The sequence below is a fragment of the Cnephaeus nilssonii genome, assembly GCF_951640355.1.
Source record: "Cnephaeus nilssonii genome assembly, chromosome: 2".
NCBI lineage: Eukaryota > Metazoa > Chordata > Mammalia > Chiroptera > Vespertilionidae > Cnephaeus > Cnephaeus nilssonii.
The window spans coordinates 48,528,590-48,553,075 of NC_137073.1; the positions used below are offsets into that span (position 1 = coordinate 48,528,590).

The 24,486-nt window shown below is 36.7% G+C and overlaps 1 protein-coding gene across 1 annotated transcript in view; it reads right to left on the reverse strand.

Annotated features, from left to right (window-relative positions):
* Nucleotides 1-24,486, reverse strand: part of KCNN2 (potassium calcium-activated channel subfamily N member 2) — a 366,279-nt gene that overhangs the window by 233,749 nt on the left and 108,044 nt on the right. The window contains exon 2 of the mRNA XM_079760741.1: nt 22,720-22,805. The gene's annotated coding sequence lies outside the window, so the exon portion shown is untranslated. The remainder of the gene's footprint in view (nt 1-22,719; nt 22,806-24,486) is intronic.

Below are 24,486 nucleotides of genomic sequence, written 5' to 3' on the forward strand. Positions count from 1 at the left end.
GTCTGGGGGCAGGTGTTCCACACCGCCCCAGCTGCTCTGGGCCTCTGGGCAGTGTGGAAAGGTGGAAAGGTGGCTCTGGCTGGAGCAAAGGTGGTGTCGGCAGCCAGAGGAAGGAAGGCCCATTCTTGCATGAATCTTCATGCACCGGGCCTCTAGTATCCTTATAAATAAGTACTTATGAAGACTGGATTTTTGGGTCAAAACTACACATATTAAATATATATATATATATATATATATATATATATATATATATATATTTACACACACATTAAATACACACACACACACACACGCACACACATGCACACACTCACATAACATTGTGTGTTAAAAGTGATCTAGCCCTAGCCTGTGTGGCTCAGTTGGTTGGAGCATCATCCCATGCACTGAATGGTCACAGGTTCCATTCCAAGTCAATACCCAGCTTGCAGGTTCAGTCCCTGGTTGGTGTGCATATGGGAGGCAACCAATCGATGTTTCTCTCTCACATCAATGTTTCTCTCTCTCTTGTTCCATTTCCCTTTCTCTCTATCTAAAACCAATCAACCACTAAATAAATAATTGCTTTTTAAAAAAGTGATCTAAATATCTGTATAAAATTTATTTTACTTTTGTTTATGTTAATTGTCGGCCTTCTGTATGTCCTCTTTCAAAAAGTGTCTATTTAGGTCCTTTGCCCATTTTTTGATTGGACTGTTTATCTTCCTTTTGTTAAGTTGTATGAGTTCCCTATACATTTTGAAGAATAAACCCTTATTGGATGTAACATTGGAAAATATTTTCTCCCATGCAGTGGGCTTTCTTATTGTTTTGTTGATGGTTTCATTTGCTGTGCAGACACTTTTTATTTTGATTTAGTCTCATTTGCTTATTTTCTCCTTAGTTCCCATTGTCCTAGGAGCTGTATCAGTAAAGATATTGTTAAGATATGTCTGATATTTTGCTGCCTATGGCTTCTTCTAAGATTTTTATAGTTTCCAATCTTACATTTAAGTCTTTTATCCATTTTGAGTTTATTTTTGTGTATGGTGTAAGTTGGTGGTCTAGTTTCATTTTTTTGCATGTATCTGTCCAATTTTCCCAACACCATTTATTGAAGAGATTGTCTTGACTCCATTGTATGTTCTTGCCTCCTTTGTCAAATATTAATTGAGCATAATGGCTTCTCTGGATTCTCTGTTCTATTCCATTGGTCTATGTGTCTGTTTTTGTGCCAGTACCAGGCAGTTTTGAGAACGGTGGCTTTGTAATATAGCTTGATATCTGGTATTGTGATTCCTCCAGCTTTGTTCTTCTTTCTCAGAATTGCTGTAGTTATTTGGAGTCTTTTTTATTCCATATAAATTTTTGGAGAGTTTGCTCTAGGTCTGTGAAATATGCCATTGGCATTTTAATGGGGATTGCATTGGAGTTGTAGATTGCTTAGGGTAGTATGGACATTTTAATGATGTTGATTCTACCAATCCATGAACATGGTATATTCTTCCACTTGTTTATATCTTCCTCTACCTCTTTTTTCAGCTTCCTGTAGCTTTTCAAGTATAGGCCCTTTACTTTCTTAGTTAAATTTATTCCTATGTATCTTAATTTTATTGTTGCAATGGTAAGTAGGGTATTTTTTTTAGTTTCTCTTTATGTAAGTTCATTATGCTTGCATTCTTGAAGTAAGTTTCACTTACTCACAGATTATTAGATTTTCCATACGTGGCTGAATTGGATAAGCTAACATCTTATTTGAATTTTCACATCAATATTTATAAGTGAAAATTATCTTTAATTTTCTTATGGGGTACTATCTCTATAAGGTTAAAGTTATGCTGGTTTCTTAAAATGAATTAGGAAGTTTCCAAATTTTTTCTACTCCTTGAATTCTTTAAATAATATAGGAATTACATTATTTATAAAGGTCTAATTAAAATTCAGCTATAAAAATCATCTTAAGTCCCATTTACCTTTCTAATATCTCTTATGGCTATTGTTTTTTGGTATTTACAGGTGATTGAAAGGCTTTGACATTAAATAAAGATCTCAGAATTTTTCCTCAGTAAAACTGTCAAAAAAAAAGTAAATGGTTGGGAGGAGCAAAGTCCCACCAGAAAACCATTGTAGAGTTACTTCATTAAGTCATACTGCCAAGAACCATCTTTACTACTTGGATTTCAGTAACCATTGGAAGCAGCAGGACAAACAGTTATCAAACTATTCAAATTGTTGAGCATAAATAAACAGTTTTTTTGCTCCTTTTTCAAGTGTGCCTTCAACTGAGAGAGACAGGGTGAAGAATAACATAGTTGTATACCATTTTCTTTGTTCCTAAATCTGCCCTGCCCCAGTTAGGCTCCATTTCAAAACAAGGTCAGGAAACAAAATTGTTTTTTTCTTTGCAAAAGTGATTTTCTTAAGCTCCTAAATATATTTCTTCAAATATTTCAATAAACATCTGCTCCCAGGCCTCTATTTCTCATACCAGCAAACTTTTCCTCTCTTAGTTCTCATAGCAGCTGAAACATGTCCCATAAAGGCAGGCATTTTCTACATCACTGGGTTTGTAATTTTATCTTTGCTTCTAGAGCCGAACTATTTTCCAATTCTCCTTCGGCTACACCCCCACACTGGCATGGGCTTCTTTTCATTACACTCTTACCATTGCTTTGAGTCACCAGAATCACCCTCCAAAGAGCAGACTAACTCAGCAGTGGCCCCTTCCTGAAATGATTTAATTGCTTCTGATGCAATCTTTGAATCTCTCCAGATGAAGAGCAATATCAAAATTAAATAAGTTGTTTCAGAAAGTGAACCACATATGAAGCATGTGTACCACTAGGAAATGGCAGACAAAACTAGATGGTAAAGATGTGTCATCAAGCTCAAGAATGCCATTAACACATCAGAGATGGTCAGAAAGAAAGACTATGTACTTTTTGTTCTACTTCATCTCAGCACGACACACACAAAAGACAAGTACACATTTCATGAGAAAAGGGCCTTTGCATTTCAATCTGTATAAAAGAAAACAGATTGCTCAGGCTGATAAACCATGGGTTGGGGAATTACATACTAAATTAACATAAGTTACTACACTTACTGCTCATGGTAGAACCTGATAAATTTGCTTTCTTAAAAATTAAATTTTAGTTCAGTAGAGACAAGCAGGCCAATTTTTTTAAAAATAATTTATTAGGGTGACATTGGTTAATAAGATTATATAGGTTTCAGGTAGACATTTCTATGATAAATGATCTGTATATTGCATTGTGTGCCCAAAGTCAAATCATCTTCTGACACCATATATTTCCCCCCCTTTGCCGTTTACTATCCACCACCTCCTTTCCCTCTAGTAACCAGCATACTATTGTCTGTGTCTATTCATTTCAACTTTATATTCCACATATGAGTGAAATCATAAGGGTCTTAGCTTTTTCTGACTGTCTTATTTCACTTAGCATAATATTCTCAAGGTCCATCCAGTTGTTGCAAATGGCAATATTTCATCTTTTCCTATGGCTGAGTAGTATATATGTACCACATCTTTTTTAAAAAAAAATATTATGTTTTATTGATTTCCTAGAGGAAGTGATAGAAACATCAGTGATCAGAGAGAATTATCCATTGGTTGATTCCTGCACACCCCACACTGGGGATTGAGCCTGCAACCCAGCCATGTACCCTGACCAGGAATTGAACCATGATCTCCTGGTTCATAGATCCAGCTTAACCACTGAGTCATGCTGGCTGGACTAATGGGCAGCTTTAAAAGGTGCTTCATTTACATCTAGTTAGGACTTGCCCCCAAATCCAGAATTTCCTGAAATTATGAAGGGGAGGTTAAAGTGACTGCATCTAATCTCCATCCTCTTTTGAAAATTCAGATCTTCACCACCTCCCCTTTTATGTGTTTGTTGTCACAAATTATCTCTATTTAAGTTGTAAGTTTGTTGGTGATCTTACTCATAGTTTTGTGACATTTTGGTCTTTGTTTCACGTGGAATAACCCCCTTGAGTATTTCTTTCAGTGAAGGTGTTCTGATGATAAATCGCCTCAGCTTCTCAGAAAAGTATTTCTCTTTCATATCTAAAGGATAACTTTGCTGGATATATTAATCTTGGCTGGTAATTTATCTCACTCAGTAGTGTGAATATTTGGTTCTGCTCTCTTCTAGCTTGTAGAGTTTCTGCTGAGAAGTCACATAACTTAATGAGTTTTCCTGTACAAGTTACTTTCTTCTTTTCCCTGGCTACTTTGAGACTTTTTTCTTTGTCATTTATTTTTTAACAGTTTTAATACAATGTGCCTTGGAGAAGGCCTCTTTGAATTTAGGTAATTAAGTGTTCTGTTTGCTTGTTGGATTCAAGCATATAGCTCTCTCAATAGGTTTAGGAAGTTCTTGTCAACTATTTGTTTGAATAGACTCTGTTTCATTCTCCCTTTCTTCTTCTGGTATATCTATTATCTTTATATTGCTCTTTCTGATTGAGTCAGTTCTCATAAAATTTTTTCACTTTTTTTTTTTTTTTCTCAAGTCTCTCTTCTTCCCTATGTCATTTTCATCTATACCAATAAAAGGATAATATGCTAATTAGACCAGACATCTTTCTAACGTCCTTCTGAACAAAGTCATGGTGGCAGGGGTCAAGGCAGAGGTGGTTAGGGGTGATCAGGCCGGCAGGGGAGCAGTTAGGGGCATCAGGCCAGCAGGCAGAGGCAGTTAGGGGCAATCAGGCAGGCAGGCAAGCAAGCAGTTAGGAGCCAGCGGTCCCGAATTGCAAGAGGGATGTCCGACATCCCCGAGGGGTCCCAGATTGGTGAGGTGCCGGGCTGAGAGGCATCCCCTCGCCCCCATTCACAAATTTTGTGCACTGGGCCTCTAGTATTTCTATCTTTGAGATCACTAATCCTTTCCTCCACCTGGTCAGCTCTATTTCCTATGCTAGCTAGTTAATTCTGATCTTTTTTATTGAGTTCTTCATAACCAGAATTCCTATTGGGTTCTTTTAAAGTTTCAATCTCTTTGGTAAAGTACTAATTTTGTTTGTTGATTTTTTGTTTCTGAGTTCATTAAACTGTCTGTTTTCTTGCATTTCATTGGTACTTTTCAGCACTGCATTCTTAAATTCCCAGTCACTTAAATCATATATTTTCATACATTTAAGTTTATTTTCTGGAGATTTTTCATTTTCTTTCTGAGCTGCTTTGTTTCCTTGGTTATTCATGGTATTTGATGGAAACACTTCTCTGGCTGAAAGATCTCCATGGTGTGGTAAAAAATGGCCCGTGTCCCCTGGGAAGGTGCATGCCTTCTTTGTGATCTGGTCACCCCAGTCCCAGGGTTCCAACACCACAGGGAAATGTGGTGGGCAAGGGGGCTTCATATCTGTGAAATCCCAGTGCTGTTCCCAGCAGCCAGATGCCACCTGCAGGTACAGCCTTGATGTGCGGGTGACCCAGCCACCTCTTTTGTTGCTTTGTCCTCCTTGCCATGGTAACCAGTAGACCTCTGTGGCATCCCTCCTGCACTTCCACCTGACCCTGGGATTAGTTGCAGAGTGTGCGCTTCACCCAAGGAACAGTGCTTTTGTAGTACCAGCTCTTGGGTTTGTAGATAATGAGCTTTGCAACCTGACACAAAGGGTAAGGGGAGGCAGGCTCTGGGAAGTAAGTGGAGGTGGACAGCCTCTGTGGCTTTGTCTATCTGTCTGGTTGCCAGACAACCGTGGCTGCACCTCTGTGCTTTATCCCTGCCCAGGTCATTGGGCTCAGTCACAGCTTGAACTGCCCACTCCTGCAGGAATGCTCACTAAATCTCTTTGCTCATTCTGGCTGAAGGGAGTGCTAGTCACAACCTAATTCCTCCCCTCCCCAGGCTCAGTGAGTTCCTAGCTAGAGGGCTGTGTCCAGGTATCCTTTGAGCTCTTCCCCCTCCTTACCTCCCTGGTTCATTGCCACTTGCCTACCTTTAGATGTTTCAATGTGCAGATCTCTCAGATGCATTTAAGAAATGAGCAGGGAATCCTTTGTTGAATTTTATCTGTTCAAACTGTTGAAAATTCAAGGGGAGAGACCAACGGGATTTCTCACTCCACCATTCCTCTGACATCATCACAATATCCCAATTTTTTATATTTTACCTTTCAACCATAAAAACAAGAAAATATGGGTCCTTGTGGGAACATTGTATATTTTCTAGAAAACACATTGAAATCTTTTGAAAGGGATAACTGTATGAGGATAATAAAGCACCTTTCTGAGGAAATCTCTGCAACTATATCCCACCTTGTCTGTGATCACTCTGCCCTTTTGCATCTGATTTATGCTTTTTGTACATGGTCCATGCACTAGAGTTAGTATGTGCCAAATATTTGATGTGTTCCCCTATATGTCACAGCCTCCTCTAAGGTGAAGTTGGGGCAATGTGACTTGGTTTGGCCAATGGGCTTTGAGCTCGTGTCACTTCTGAGCTGAGTCAATTGAAGATGGGTGTGCTTCCTTCATTGTTCTTTACCTCTCCTGCTATAACCCAACAGGCCACAGGGTGAGAGCACAGCATCACCAGACTGAGAGACCTGTGCTCCGTGTAACCTAATGGAAAAGAGCCCCTGCTAGCCCCTAGCAGGCTATGTCTGAATTAAAAATAAATCTATGTTAGCTAAGCCACTGGGATTTGGGCTCTATCAGTGTTAGTAGCTAGCATTAATTACCCAAATAACACAGTGAGCAATCACAGGACATTATGGGAGAAAGGGATATAAGAGATCACCTATATCAGTATGTTTCACACTTTTGATTGGTCTCAACAACAGAAGACCTTTATCACATGAATATAAAATAGTTACAGACAAAAGTAAAACTGCTTTGTTAGCAGTGTTGGTGGATCTCCTAGAGTCCTAAACAAGCCTCTTCTTCCCCTACCTTACCTCCACCTTCAGCCACCAAATAATCTCTGACATCCACAGATATACTGAGCAAGGTCACCACAAGATACAATTTGAAAAGTACCAATCTAGTCTACCTCCCTCAATTTGCAGAAGTTCTAAGAGCTTATAAGGCTTGCTCAAGTTCTTTCTCACACAGACAGAACAGATCTCTCTTTCTCTTGTATCGTTATCACTATCTCCCTTTCTCTGAATTTTTTCAACCCACATCATGAAATGAAGATGTGAATCTACCAGATGGAAAAGTTTTTGAAAGGAAGGTTTCTTGGTTTGCCTGTAGGACAAGCCTAGCCCACTGTCCACCAGTTGATGCTCAGTGAATATCAGTGGTTGGATATTCATCAAAGGATGCATCAATTTTGTATATACCCAAGGTAACAATAAACAACTCAAACTGTAAGTGGGAAGTGGTACATTCATATTAGAAATCAGTTTGACATTTTGACATTAATGTTGAACTCCTACAGCTGAAAAACCACATAACTTCTGTGGCCCAGAGACTCCTGTCTTATGAATATATTCCCAAGAGAAACACATGCACATATACAACAGATCTTTGTACTTTCAAGAACATTTTTAACAGCCTTGTTCACTATAGAAAGAACCTATTCTGAATAGTGATTTTACTTTGGAGAGTTGATACCATGATGTGGTATATTTCACAGATGTTAAAATGAATAAACTACCATAATAGACAAAAAAACAGATGAATCTTGGCAATGTAATATTTTAATAAATTAATTTACAAACATTACATATAGCATGGTATTTTTTCATAAAGTTAAACAAAAATAAGTGTGTCTATATATGTATATAAATGTATTTGTGTAATATACACAGAAGCAATAGATATGTATTTCACATACAGAAAGGAAGACAGGCCAATAATAAACACATGATTCAAGATAATACTTAGCCTAGACTGAGGGAGGCAAAAGATGCCAAGGTCTTAGCTTTTGCTTTAGGTTCTGGGTTCACAGTTAGATAAATATGGAGCAACAAAGAGCATGTGATTTGAACCTAAGGCTGTGATTAATTCAATTCTGGGTCTTAGGTCTAAAGGAAAAGAATAATAGTGAAGAACCCCAATAAATTTTAGGACAAAAAATGGAGGAAAAACTTGTTTGTCTATCCCTCCATAAGCTCACCACATAAACACTTACCTATTCTTGGTTTAAATATTGAAAGGAATATTAGCAATTATTTGATAATATTAGTAGCTTTTGTAAAGATAAATAAATAACTATTCTGCTACCTAAAGAGTACACATGATGAATGATACCCAATTTCAAAATAACATGGGCTTTCATGCCCCCAAGGAACAGAAAAATATGTATGATCCATTCAATGATGGGTATTGCATACTACACTCACATACCCCCTCACCTAAAGAGGATAAATTGGAACCAGAATAGTTTAAATTAGGCAGCCTTAGAATGCATTCCACTTCTAGTTTCATATCCCTAACAATGCTAGCATGGTGCCCTCTCACCACATTCACTCAGTTTTCTCCTCTGACCAAGTGGGTGATTTGAACATATCACCCAAACAGTTTTTATACCCCAGTCTTCCCAACCATTGTTGTGAGCATTAGAAAGTAAATGCAAATATTGTTAGTACATGATCTAATACTTAGTGGTATTCCAAGACATGCTGATTGAATTTTAATCTCAAAGTCGACAACAAGAAAAAGATTGTTGAGATGCGCATTCAGTAATATTTCAAGCAAACTACAGTGTGATGATACAGATGTGTCCTTTAAAAATGAATAGCTAAGTCTCACTCCTCCCATTTTCCTAAATCTGTTTATCCAGATACATAGCAAAAGAAAAATGCATACACATTTGTAGTCTGTATGTGTAATTTAGAGACTCTCTATTAAATCATCAATTCTCATTTATAGAATATTTTGAGTTTCAGAGTTATTATTTTATTCTATGTGGCACTACTATAATGAAGGTAATGAATTTCTCCTTCATTTTTGTGCTAGAATTCCATTAAAACATGTGCTACAATTAGGGAATTAATAAACCATGAGAACTTAATTGCATTAATTATCCTTTCTCACCCTCAATGTTTTATAATGAAACTAAATAATGGATACAATAATGAAACAAAGGAAAAGTTGGATTTTCACATTTTATAAGCATGCTTACGAAAATAACTGCTATTTTGTTTGGAATAGTAGTTAGGTTAACCATGTGCTGATGAAAAAGAGAGCCCTATTATCTGGGGGCAGGCAAGGACAAATCGGGGTGACTTTGAAATTATATACTGGGTGTCCTTCTTTGCTCTTATATGGGAGAAGATGAGAAAATAAAGCTTTCAAGAGGATATTCATGTTTACAGATAATTATGAAACTTAAAGCAGATCTCCATTGCCTCTTTTCCAATGTGGCACATAAATATGGTTAAGTTTCTGAGTGTAAGTCTGCACAGATTAAGAAAACCATTTCCAGGCTTTAATTAATGAAATATCCTGAACTTGATTCATGATCTAAAGACTATTTCAAAAAAGAGTGGAAAAGGCCAAACTAGAACAGTCTTTGCTCCTGGGAGGCACACTACTCACTAGCCTGGGAGCCATCTGCTACAATCCCTGGATACTACCACTCAGGGTAAGTAGAATGCTGTCCTTGGAAACTTCCTCACTCCCCTGTCTTCATACCACCACCTCCTCAACACAACATATAACTGAGACTTTAGATCCCTGACAACTGTGAAGTAAGTAGCACAGTGCATTTTTGGATGAGTGTTTCTCCAAACAATATCTTATTGAGTGAAGAATCTAAAATCTAAGAATTTAAGTGGAAGCTATATATTGGCTTCTCAGATCAATTTGTCTATCTGAGAAGGAAAACTTTACATCACACATCTGAACAAAGGGCAAGATCAAGGTCAGTCTTCTCTCTCCGTTTATTGAAAATTTTGATCTTACATTGTTTGAGAATGAGAGAAAAAATACATGGAACTATGAAAAATATGGTCAAATAAGGTATAAATTCAGAAGATAAATTGTACTTCCTATAATTCAGAATAGGAATCAGAAGAAAACTTCCAAGAACTGTTTGATATCTTCAATAAAGTTCAAGAGACATGGCCTCTATGATATAAAAGACTGACATAGCTAGTTGAAAAGTCAAATAAATGGGATAAAGATTGGTTGCTAAAAATAAATGCTATAGCTAAGTTAAAATTCATGTTGGAGACTGTAGTAAGAAGTGTCAATTCTAAGGAGATGTATATCAGTGAAGTGTGTGAAAACTCAAGAGCTTCTCAGTACTCTGAAGAATGGGATAAAATTAAAATAATGCAAGTGATGCCTGATGGAAAACAAAACATGCAAACAACTATGTAGTTTTCTTAAATGTAAAAGCAGAAGCATCAGAACAAAAGCAATCAGAGATAAAGCACAATCCATATTTTCTGAGCAAATTGAAAAGACTTGTGTTCTGAGAATGACTGATTTACATAAACCTATTAGCAAATTTTGAACTATAAGAAAAAAATAAATTTCTGGTATGTTTTAAAACTATAAAAATAAAACAAAAAATCTGCATATATTAGTTCACATTAGAGAAAAAAAAAAACAAAACAGTTTCTAACAAATGACCCAAACTAAGTGAGCTCTAGACATGTTCACCATATTATAAAATACAAGGACTCCAGGAAAAAACATGCAAATAATGATAAGAGAAGATTGTGACACAATTTTCAAAAAATTCTATACAAGCTGTTTTTCATGACTAAGGCAGAAAGAAATAAGTTCTCAGACATGTGAGTGATCATAATATATAGCATTTGCATGTTAATATGTCAGGAGCTACTCCAATTGACCCACACATAGAACATGATCAAGGATTCAGAGCTGCCTATCATTGTTATAAGAAGGAAAACTAGTTTTAAAAGGCAAGAGACTGGCATTTCCTCTCCTGCCTTCCTGCCCTCTGGAATGTTTGGTCATGACTGGAGCTTGACTATAAGGAGGAATTAATGTACTAAGGGTAATGAGGCAACAAGGCAGAAGTTGCTGACATTTCTAACTCTCAAAAGGCTTTTCCATCCCTGGGCTTTCTAAAAGGAAAGGGGAAGGGAGGTAAAGAGAAGAGAGGAGAAAAGTAAGGAGAGGAGGGTCCATTTTCATCCAAATTGGATCCCACAACTATCAATCTCAGTGAGATGATCTCTTCAGAATAACCCTTGTCAGACTTCCGGTTAAGATGGCAGTGTAGGTAAGCAGGAGACTCACATTCTCCCACAGTCACATCAAAATTAAAACTAAACTACAGAACAACCGTCTGTAAATTTCAGAACCGCTTGAAATTTGGCTGAATGGAAGTCCTACAACTAGGATCTTAAAGAAGTCACATCAAGACTGGTAGAAGGGATGGAGATGCAGAACAGGCTGGTCCACACCCACATGTGGTGGACAATTGGGAGGTATATCTCAGCTACAGAGGTCTCCCCAGAGGAGCAGCGGTCCCAGCCCCACACCAGGGTCCCCCAGCTCAGGGTTCCAGTGCCAGGAAGAAAAGTCCCCATAACTTTGGGTTGTAAAAAAACAGTGGGGATTGAGGCTGAGGAAGAGAGAGGGCTGCTGGAGTACAAGGCAGTTCCTCTTAAAGGGCCTGTGCATGGACCAACTCAGACTCACTCCCTCTGCGCTCCAGCACTGGGGCAGCAGCTTGAAAGGGACCAGAAACATATGAGGAAGAACTGAATTATCTGGCATCAGGATGAGAGCTGAAGGGGTGGCTTTCTCCAAGACATAAGCACTGGCAGAGGCCATTGTTCCTTTGATGAGCCCTCCCTCCATAGAGCCAGCAGGTGAGCACCATATCTGAGGCTCCATCAACCTGGCTTACCCTGTTGACTCCACCCTTATAATTCCCTGAGATCATGCCCCACCTCAATTGCAGGCCCATTCAAGCTATTTCCAGTGGCTTTTTCATATGAATGGCCTGTCTGACTCATGCTTCAGATTTCTCTAAATATCTTAAACAAGCAGCAGCTGGCCTCAGCATGCCCTTTATCTCTCCCTAAGTGGCCCCAGGCTCTGCACTGGCAGTAGCTGGCCTAGCTTTGTAGCTTGGCCTGGACTGGGCACCTCCAAGCCCAGCACAAGTAGCAGCCATCTGCAGATCACTTTGTAGCTCATGCTGGGTGTCCTCATGAAGAACACAGGTGGCATCTGACCTTGGCCTGTACCTCCTGGGAGGTCCCAGAGCCAGAGCACCTAGTGGACAGCTTCAGACCATGTTGAAGCACCACCATCCAACCACCTCCATAAGTGACACACCTAAGGGACAGACTCAGGAGACAACAGAGCCTGCTAAAGTAAGTATTGCTCTTTGGAGTGGGCCCCTGCACAGCTGATTCTCCATGGTGGCCTGCAGTCACAGCCAGTCCTTGCAGCTGATTGGCCTGGGGGTAAATCCCTTACATTTATCTGCCAACAGCAATCAAGGCTCAACTACAACAGGGAAGTGCACACAGCCCACAATGAAGATACACCTGGAAGGCCCAGCTTGGGTGATCAGGAAACCTGTTCCACTGGACCCTACAGGACACCTACCAACTAAGTCCACTCTACCAAGCCTGGGAGATATAGCAGCTCTACCTAATAAACAGAAGCAAACCCAGGGAGGCAGCCAAAATGAGGAGGCAAAGAAGCATGTCTCAAATGAAAGAACAGAACAAAACTCCAGGAAAAAAACACACAAAACTAAACAAAATGGAGACAAGTAATCCACAAGATGCAGAATTCAAAACACTTGTTCTAAGGATGCTCAATGAACTTAGGGGATGAGTAGGTGAACTTAGTGACACCTTCAACAAAGAGATAGGACACATAAAAATGGAAATAGAAAACATAAAAAAGAGTCAGAAATGAAGAATATGTTAACTGAAATGAAGAATTTACAGGGAATCAATAGTAGAGGAGATGAAGCTGAAAATTAAATCAGTGATTTGGAATCTAGGGAAGCAAAAACACCCAATCAGAACTGAAAAAAGAAAAAATAATCCCCCAAATATGAGGATAGTGTAAGGAGCCTCAATTTTAAGCATACTAACATTCACATCATAGGGGTGCCAGAAGAAGAAGAGAGAGAATAAGAAATAAAAAAACCTATTTGAAAAATAATGACAGAAAACTTTCCTAACTAGGTGAAGTAAATAGACCAGGAAGCACAGAGAATCCAAAGCAAGATGAACCCAAAAGACCCACACCAAGACACATCATACTTAAAATGTAAAAAGTTAAATACAAAGAGAGAACCTTCAAAGCAGCAAGAGAAAAGCAGTCACTTACAAGGGAGCTCCCTTAAGACTATCAGCTGATTTCTCAACAGAAACTTTGCTAGTGAGAATGGAGTGACAAGAAATATTGAAAGTGATGAATCGCAAGGACCTACAACCAAGATTACCCAGCAAAGCTATCATTTAGAATCAAAGGACAGATACAGCTCTTCCCAGACAAGAAAAAGTTAAAGGAATTCACCACCACGAAACCAATATTATATGAAATGTTAAAGGGTCATCAGCATTTGAATCTAAAAAAACAGACAAAATAAATGAACAAGCAGAAAAGATACAGACATTTTGATGGTTGCCAGATGGGAGGGAGGTTGGCAGGATGGATGCAAAAGGTGAAAGGATTAAGAAGTACAAATTGGTTGTTATGGTATAGTCATGGGGATATAAAGTACAGTATAGGAAATATAGTCAATAACATTCTAAATCTATGTATGGTTTCAGATGGGTGCTAGATTTCTGGATGATCACTTAGTGAGTTATCCAATGTCTAATCAATAAGGTATACACCTGAACCTAATATAATAATGTATGTCACATGTTATTGAAAAAATAAAAAAATGATTAAAAAATAAAGTATTATCAAACAAAGAAAAGGGCAAGAGAATTATTTTTGTATCTGGTAAGAAAACTAAATAGAATGCAAAAAAATACCTCTGAACATTAATAATAACCGTTCTCTTCTTCATAAGAACCTCTTGCTTCCATGAGCAGCACTGCTAATCAATCATTTGTTAAAATATGAAGACTCAGAATCTTTCTGAACACAGTGTTCTTTGATTTTATTATCAATTTATTAACATTTGCTTTAAGATAAAAGTATGTGATACCACAGGGTTAAAAAACAGGACTGTATGCTAGAGAAGATAATAGAATGGAAAATTTTTATTAAAAACTTAAACAAAAGAGATTATCTAAAGATAAAATTTTGGAGAAACTTTTAGTTAAGACTGATTTATTTTGACATATTCCTATTGTAAATATAGTTATGCATCTCATGAATACATAAAAAGCCCTCCTGTAACTAGGATGTTACAAGGCTGATATACATATGGACAGATTGGAAGGCAATATGCAAATTTGAAATGATTTTTTATGGTTACCAGTGACCATTTAGTTTTCTTTCTTTTAAATGTGATTTTTATAATTTATAAAGGAAGAGAAGAAAAGACTGCATGAGTTAAAGTAGAATATTAATTTTATATATCTTCACTAATTTAGAATTAAATTTATGTAATAACTTGTAAATAGTATTGATAACATGTTCTGATTCTATTTCCAATTCATACTATTCCATTATTTCTCTATTTAGTGAAGCCTCTCATCTTAACAATTTACTTCTTTGTGCCATCTTTTATTTCAACTAAAAACAATAAAAAGTATGGCCAAATCACAGATTCTTTGTGGAATATAAAGATACTGGGATTCCCATAGCCGAAACCGGTTTGGCTCAGTGGATAGAGCGTCGGTCTGTGGACTGAAAGGTCCCGGGTTCGATTCCGGTCAAAGGGCATGTACATTAGTTGCGGGCACATCCCCGGTAGGGGGTGTGCAGGAGGCAGCTGGTTGATGTTTCTCTCTCATCGATGTTTCTAGCTCTCTGTCCCTCTCCTTTCCTCTCTGTAAAAAATCAATAAAATATATATTTTTTAAAAAGATACTGGGATTCCCATAGTTTCTGCAATCTTATTTATCTTTTGGATATCACTACAAGTCTTAAAAGTAGAAAAATAAATTGAAATCAGTGGATTAAAATTGCAATTTTTAACTGAACTTAATACGTTGAACTCAATTCACTTAAACTTATTTTTGCCAACTCAGATGTTAATGGCCTCAAGTCCAATTATTCTACAGATCTATCTACCTGTAACAGCCTAATGCCAAGTTTAAGGTTTTAATAGAAAAGCAAAGTATTTAATGGAATTGAGGATAAGATGTGATTAAGTCATCCACTGATGGACAGGGCTCTGGAGGATTCACCTTTCCTAATTACACAAATTTCAGCCAACCAACTCAGCCTAAATTTTCTCTAATTGGCTGTCACAGTTTTTAAACTATAACTGGCAAACTTAATTTACACTTGGTTAGAGAAATATTAGAAGTAGAAGGCTAATAAATGTGACCATGGTGGTCATTATCTGCATAACTGATCACAATGTCATCTACCATCATATAAAGAAACTAAATGTCAGACAGCAGAACAGTTTCCCTGGGCAACTTTAAAATAATGCCACCACATATCTTTTGGTCTACCATTGTCAATATTTATCAGAAATGAAGACTCCTACTTTAGCTTCAAACTTACCTCCCATAATTCTTCTTTTAAAATAAATATATTTAAAGGACAAAACTAATTGTGAATCCATCTCAAGAGGAATGCAATCTCTTATTTTAAGTCAAACTCTTTAATTTCTATTGTGTTTGAGACATTTTCCAATTTTAAGTCTATCCTATATAATAAAAGCATAGTATGCAAATTGTCCCCTAGACCAGGAGTTTGTCTGGGAGTTTGACCAGGGGGCAGGGCCAGCCAGGGGAAGGGAGGGAGGCTCTGGCCTGTGGTGTTGGCAGGCAGGCAGCCAGCCGGGGGAAGGGAGGGAGTACCCGGTCGGCAGCCAGCAGCTGCTAGAGACCCTACAGTGTACAAATTTCGTGCACTGGGCCTCTAGTTTGTTGTAACAACTTGGTATCTGACATTCAATCCAAGCAAAGACAAGATTTTGTGAGGTGTGCTCCAGCTGTGAGGAGTAATCACTGCAAGTTTAAGTCCATTTCCAGGGCTCAGTCCTCTTTCAACCTCTGCCTACCCCCCACCCCATTTTCTGGCTCTAGAATGGGGGCTTATTTCACTGTACCTTCATCCCTAGATTGTCACAAAGTTTCAAAGGTCCAATTGCTTCTATCTTTCTTAGTAGTACCCACAATAGTAATTAGACTTTTTCAATAATTAAATCTGAACAAAACAAGGCTATTTTTGCTTTGTGTGTGTGTGTGTGTGTGTGTGTGTGTGTGTGTGTGTATGTATATATATATATATATATATATATATATATATATATATATATGTCCCCTATCTTCATCTCCTAAATTAAATAATGACAAATATAATTTTTAAAGAGAAAGCTTTTTATAAATGTACAATATTTGAAGGAACTTCAGGAATGTACATATAAAACACAAGGGTCTATAGGTGGTTAACATTAAGATAAAAGGAAGGGCTTTTTATGAAAAAGGAGGAGGTAACTATGCCAACGGTGCTATAATTGTTCTATTTGAATACTAAGGAAACTTGAAAGCTCTTAGACACAAAGAAAGCAAAAAGCAATTGTTGAAATGTTACTAGATGATAAAAGACAACAAACTAGTGGTTCGTATTTTCCAGGGCTCAATATTCTAAAAAAAAAAAAAAATCATTATCACATGAATCTTTTTGAAAATGAACATTGAGTAATATAATGAAAAAATCTTCACCCGAAGTTCTAAAAAAGGATAAGTAAATTTGTTTTCATTTCTAGGATAATCATATATTTTTGAAGTTTCACTTTTCTTATTAATTAATGTAATTACTTTAAAATTTAAGGAAATCAAATTAATTTAACTGAACTATTTTTATATTTATATTCAGAAAAACCTATCCTAATGTTCTTTTTAAATATTAGGGGCACTAGGTAATATTCCATGAAATTGATCATTTATTGCTATTACTGTCTTTTCTTTTTGAAAGTAAAAACAAAACCACAAAACAAAAAAATGTAAATGACAGATTTTATGTGTAAAAAGAGAAAGCCATAATAAAAAGTCTAAATCATATTAATCCAAAATTAACCTTTTTTCTTGTAATGATTGACAATATTCTCCACTTTCTGAACCATAATAAAATAAAGGCATGGGGTGAAAAATGATGAACATATACTTTTCAAGAAAGGAACTGACTCAGAAAGCTCCATTTACATACCAGAAATGGAACAACATAAAAAAATTACTGAACTTTAAATTTCAGGCATTATACTACTATTTGGTCTTTGTTCTGATTAAAGAAAAAATTCCAACCATTTACAATTATTAATAGTTACTGCATTTTTCCCCAGAAGCAGAATACAACATCATGGCTTTATTTAAAAGACAGATAGATACTTTTAAAATTACATATTTCAAGCTGACTGCTTTTTAAATTTGTTTAAAATGTGAAATGCAGTCACCAAACTTAGTTTTATTTTGTTATTTTGGTAAATGCCATATCAAGATTTTCTCTTTTGTTCCGCATGTTATTTTTTATATATATTTTGTATACTTCACCTAATAGAACCCCTAATTCATATGCTCTTCATTTTATTTTGAGGCTTATATTGAGAAGGGTCTCCATGGGGTTACTAATTGAGAAGGGTTACTAATTTTTCAATTTTATTTATTTATTTTTGGTTAATCCTCATCTGAGGATATTTTTTTCATTGAGTTTTTAGAGAGAGTGGAAATGGAGGAGGAGGAGGAGGAGGAGGAGGAGGAGGAGGAGGAGGAGGAGGAAAAAAAGGAGGAGGGGGAGAGAGAGAGAGAGAGAGAGAGAGAGAGAGAGAGAGAGAGAGAGAGAGAACATAGATTTTTTCCCACTTATTTATGCATTCATTGGTTGATTCTTGTATGTGCCCTGACCTGGGGATCAAACCTGCACCCTTGGCATATTGGGAAGATGCTTGAACCAACTGAGCTACCCGGCCAGGGCTTATGACTTTTAATGAAGCATAATTATATGGACTTCACTACCCGCTTTATTTATTTACCTGCTCACAAGTTTATATTCTTCTTCAATCATTTTTGTCTTGCCAGAGCACAAGTTTAAATACTTATTTTACAGTGGGTCTGTAGTTGATTGTATTTCTGAGTCTTAGCATATTTGTCAATGTCTTATTTTATACTCACCCTTAAATGTTTGTTGACTGGCTATAAGATATTAGGTTCAAAATAAATATCCCGCAGAATTTGAAATTTTGTCCCACTTAGTATCTCCTATTGTTAAGTCTAATGCAAACCTAATTCTCATTTCTGTCTTTTTATTCACCCCCCTTTGGGGTTTTTTTTTTCTTTATCCATGGTGTTCTCAAAATTTACCATTTTATGTTTAGCTTCATTCATTCAATAAATATTAATTGAGCACCTACTATGGGCCAAGCACTGTTTTATATATTATGGATATAACATGATGAAAAAAGACAGATGTCTTTTATTATTTAATCCACTGGCCACTTGCCCTTTGAATTCATATTAACTTCAGTTTGAAATTTTTCCTAAAAAATTTATTTGATTACTTCTTCCATTTCACCCTCTCTATTCTATGTGCTTGGAATGCACATAAGACAGCTATATTGCACATTCTGGACCCATCTTCCATATAACATAGTTTTTAAGAAATTTTTTACAATAGCCATTTGTAATGTCTGTCTTTTGTTCCCTGTATTGAAGAAACTCTTGACTCTTTAAATTCAGTCTTTATCTATGTCTACTCTGCCATTAAGCTAACTAATGAGATACTGAAATTTCTACTGAGATATTTAAATTGGTATAAGTACTGTTGTTAATCCATGTTAATGCATGAATCAAATTCATCTGCTTTCTTTTTTCCCATCTGCTTTCTGTCATGAATTATTTTATAATTAAGATTATTTTAAAATTACCAATCTATAATAATAAAAACGTAATATGCTAATTAGACCAGACAGCTGAACAACCTTCCAGACATCATTCCCGATGGCCTTCTAGATGAAGCCGTGGCAGCTGGGGCCAAGGCAGAGGTGGTTAGGGGAGATCAGGCAGGCAGGTGAGCACTTAGGGGCTATCAGGCAGGCAGACAGAGTGGTTAGGGGCGATCAGGCAAGCAGGCAGGCAGGCAGGCAGGCAAGGGGTTAGGAGCCAGTGGTGCCGGATTGCAAGAGGGTGCAGGCTGGGCTGAGGGACCCCCTATCCCATTTGGTAATTTATAATTACCAAATAGATATCTTGGTAATTATAAATCACTAGAGGCCCAAATTTTGTGCACTGGGCCTCTAGTGATTTATAATTACCAAGATATCTATTTTTCTCCCAATAATGGCTTTTTAAAATAGACATCATCTCTTTAATATCAATTATAGCTTCTTTCACTATTTTTCTTTATGCAATTAACTGAATTTTCAGGTGTCAAGTCATCTATTTGGTGAATGTACTGACTCTCTGATAGAGATAGATTTCCATATGCGATCCTTGATTCTCTGATGATCCAGAGTCAATGCCTGACTCTTGAGATGGATGCTCCTTTCTTGGATAGCTCCCTCGGGGGCTTGTGGAGAAGCCTGGGCATGTTTTGTGGGTGAGTTTGTTTGCAGCTCCATGCTCCTCCTGGAGGCCACTAGCCACACAAGGGACTACCTCTCTGGTCTCACAGCTACATACAATCATCACTTTATCATGACAGTGAATTGTTATTGCTCCCTGCTCAGCACCACTAGAGACTGGTTTTTCTCCTCAGAAAGGAATTACACTACTACAGACCCCCATGTTTCAGAGGCCGCACCCGCTTCTTGCATTCACCGACTTTGAGGTTGCAGCTCCCTGCGAATCACTCCCACATCTGCAGTGGTGTGCGCCTTCTTCCGTTTGTGTTCTGCCTTTTCTACAGTGTCATTCTGCATGAATCAAATTCATCTGCTTTCTTTTGACCTCATGTCCCCTCTTTCTGCCATGAATTATTATTGTTTTATAATCAAGGTTATTTTTAAAAATACTGTTTCAGCCGTTTTAAGAGATTTGGGGAAGCACAAGCATTTGTTCAGCCAACCATCTTTATTCAATGACTTTCTCTTCATTATCATTGAGCTAATTCAGCAATAATAATATTTTTTTGAAAAATGGTTACTTTTACCTAAAAATATGAAATCCAAAATATTGAATATAACCTTCATGAAATAAACATATAAAAGACAAGCAAGCCAAGTCAGTTTTTTTTTCCCTTATGCTTGATATTCAACTATTGTCTCTTCACTCCAAATCTACTCTTCCTTCTTCACTGTTTTTGTGATTCTTGAGGCTGGGGCTCTGCAAAGCAGTTTTTTGCTAGTTAGATCATTTTTAGGTTCTGCCAAAAGGGTGCACTTGGGAGAGGGTAGACAAGAAGAGATAGAAGATGTACTTTGCTACTAGGTTATTTCCTGGTCCTGTTTTCAGTCCTTTTGCTGACTATTCCAGTAGTGCAGTTAATTCCAGTTAGACTTTTTTTTTCCAGCACTGGCAGAACCAATATCACCGTGGCCCTTCACAGGACCCCCATGAAGCCAACTGGTGCCCCCTCCTCAAAGGTTTGGCTCCCAGTCCCATGCAGCACTTTGTGGCCTTCCTGAAGCACTAATGCAGATCCCCAGAAATCAGAGTCTCAAGCACTGAGCCCCTCGTTCAAGCTTCTACATTTTTACTAATCCTAAACTCTTCCCTTTATTTAGCCCTAGGGATGTTCTGTGAAACCTTACTTCTCCCTTTTATAGGTTTTGACTTCCTGGATGACAACTCATTATATTAAATCCTGTTAAAATTGCTGTGGTTTCCATATCCTAAATGAAGTCTGAGTAATACACTTCCCTCCTCATCACGACTATCTTCGAGTACCCAGTGTGACTTCTGTCTGTCAAAATGACTATTAATTTTATTACATGTGCAATGTACTCTACACTATTGATATATTTTATTGAAACATTTACAAATATGGATAAAGAAAAATGGAATGGATCCCCTCTTCCTCATAATTTCAAAGCAGTTCATTCAAGTTGATTTTGAAGGAGTAAATAAATGTTTTTCCTTGAGATTTTTCTCCAAACAAGTTTTTCTGAAGCCCCACAGCTCCAGAGTTCCCACTATATCTCTTTGTAAATCATTTCATTCCAGTAGATTAATCATGGTTACCAAGCCTGGGAAAGTGTTAATGTCAAATAATGAATGCTATTAATTGAAGTATAATTGTGTCTATGTATTTACGTTTCTTTAACTGTTGATCCAAAGTATACATCTTCTTTTAAATATGTAGCAAAAGATAGGAGAAACTATTGGATATTTACTAGGTTTATGTTTTATTTTGGTCGTAAATCGGTAGATGCTAACGGCTTTTCATGGGAAGACAGAAGGCAAGAAAGCAGAAAATACCTCAATATGGATTGTGAGCCCTGGCATCCATCCTGCTGCCCTAAGTAATTAAATATCTGAATCCAAATGTCCTGTCCATGGCAGCTCACTCTCAGCAGGTAGCCACATCACCAGTTTTAATAATCAATAACCTCAGATTAAAAAAAAACAACACCCACATATAAGACCTAGACATTTTCATAGTTGACTTGCCAACAAGTACCAAGTAGGTAGATATTTTGAGACCAGGACCACCTGTTTCATGAAAAGTCTGGCTTTTAACGTTAATGTCTCACTCAGACTCAGCCCGGAGAATGTGGACAAAAGCCATGTCTTTCTAAGGTAATCACAGAATTAACAAAAGGAATTTGACTATTCGCGCCAGTACCATAAATGTACGCAACTACTGACTAGCAAGCTGAATATGGAGCAAAAGTGTAGGAAAATGACCATTATTCTGCGAAGATGATAATTTTACCACAAGGTTGGAGCTGCCAGGCCATTGTTTGAAAATGCCCAAAATTAATACTAGGGTAGCCATGCAGCTTCAATGTAAAAATTGCTTCTATGCTGAGCAAGTCAAGGTGAAAAGCTTATGTCTCTCTGTTCCATATAAAAATGACGGTGTGACATATTCTGAAAGAAAATTTCACTAAGAACTTTATCTTTGAAAATGTTTCTGCTTTCCAAACAATAACCTTTTTTGTTGTTGTCCAAAGAAAACCAAGTAATTTTTTAAACCTAAGATTAATTTAAGGAAAATACTCCACAGAAAACTGCCTCTTCAAAAATTACTCTTTGAAGATTGCTATACGTCCTTTAAATATAGACATTGTAACACGTTGTTAGCCAGCTGCATTTTTATCACTGTCTTCAGGTAAGAAGAAATCAATTATATGATCCTATAATCCCACCAAAATACTGTCTCTTAAAATTTAATTAAGAATATATTTATTAACTTGAGAAATACTTTTTGAACTTCTTTTACATGGTAGTCACTTCTCTAAGCAAAAGATGAGACTTCCCAGGAATTACAAAGTCAAATAAAAAGTGACTTTCTTTTTTTTTTCTTATATTATTGAAATTCCAACTGTTTATCTTTTCTTAATATAATGATGGTCAGCTACTAAGAGAAAGAACAATTAATTGCTGAAAAAGAGTGAGTTCCTACATTGAAAATACTTGAAACCATAGGCAGAAAGGGGAGTCCAATGGAAGTAAATTCAAGCTGACCTAACTTGATCAGCTTTTTCAACAAAATCACCATGTTTAAACGTAAAAGGTATCTATTAGGTTTTAATTAAATGCACATATTTTACTACTGTTTTTACTCACCGCTATTGCTTATATCCCACTCCATTCCTTGGATTCACTTTTCCACTTTCTGGAGTCCATCCTTTTATAGTTCTCTCAGCAAGAATCTGTAAGAAATAAATTTCATTAGACTTTGTTTGTACTTACTCTTGAATGATAATATAGTCTTTCTTGTATACCGGGAGAGCCTCCAGTTATGATTCCTTTTCCCTCATCATTTAAAGATTTTATTCTATTGGCTTTTAGTATTAACACAAGGGGTAGAGTAATCTCAATGTAATTTTTGCTACTTTGTAAGAAGTCTGTAAAACAAATTCTAATTTGATTCTCTCATTTTTTACTTGAGGCCACACTATGTACATTTCTGCAATTCTTGTTCCATTCAAAGGAATATGGCTAAGGGAACAAGTTGGGGCTGAAAACTAGGCTAAAGGGCGCTCACTCAAGTCATGAAATTAAAGAACAGCATTGTCAGAGGGTACTGTTTTATATTTCACAAAAAAAGGTGTCATATAGCTTGGTGGTGTCATCATACTGTATATAGGATTTTTACTTCTCATATTCACCACTTTGGTCACTATATGTCAGAGGTTCTATTTCTTTCTTTGATTCAGGAGATACTTTCTCATTTCTTCAAATCTAGCCTCTTTCCCATTGTTATAATTTTCATTTTTAGAACACATATTAGGCATATTTTGGAACTTTTCAATCTATTTCCTGACCAGGTGTAACTTCACTTTTTAAAAAACTCTTAGTATTTTGTTTTGGGTCTTCTAGTTTATTAATTATCTCCTTAGTTATGTCCATCTATTAATTAAAAAATAACCATAGTTTTCAGTGCTGGAATTTCTAATTGGTTCTTTTTTATTTTCCCTGTTCTGGAAAACATCTGTCTGTTTGTATGTCACGATTTCTTTTTCTTGTTTTATGAATGATACTCATTCTTTGACCTTTTAGGATTTCAAAAAATACTTATTTTATAATCTGTTTTGAAAGATTGCCTTAATATTTGTATTTCTTCAAATGATAGTTTACTCACGTACTGAGTTTATTGACCATCTTTCATTGTTTTGTGTTCATCTTCTTAAGCAAAATTTTTCTCCTCTTCCCTTTTGCCACAGAGATATAACATCTAGATATTTTAAATATGTATTTTAAAATATTTTGTCTAGCACTGTTATGTCAGGGATGTTGAGAGAGGTGGTCAATACCTCATTAGCAGTAGTATTTTAGCCCTCGCTGGTGTGGCTCAGTTAGTTGAGCATCATCCCATGTACCAAAAGCTTGCTGGTTTGATTCCCAGTCAGGACACATACCCAGGTTGTTTGCTTCGTCCCCAGTAGGGGGCATGCAGGAATCATGTTTCTCTGTCTCTCTCCTCCCCTTCTCTCTAAAATCAATAACATATTTTTTAAAAAAGAACAATAGTATTTTAATTTAAAGTTTTAAATATACATTTTTACTGTACTATTTATTAAACCAAGAAGTTCTCAAAAATATTTTATAGGTTTGTAAGGTTAGTAATTTTCCACAGGGACTGTACTATTTTCCATTCCAACCAGCAATAAGTAAGAGTCCCTCATTTCACATCCTCACCGGTTTTTGGTATTGTCAGTGTTCTGGATTTTGGCCATTCACATAGGTTTGTACTGGTATCTTACTGTTGTTTTAATTTGCATTTCCCTGATGACTTATGATATGAAGCATCTTTTCACATGCTTATGTATCATTTGTACATCTTTGGCAAGATACCTACTATGGTCTTTAGCCCATTTTAAAATCAGGTTG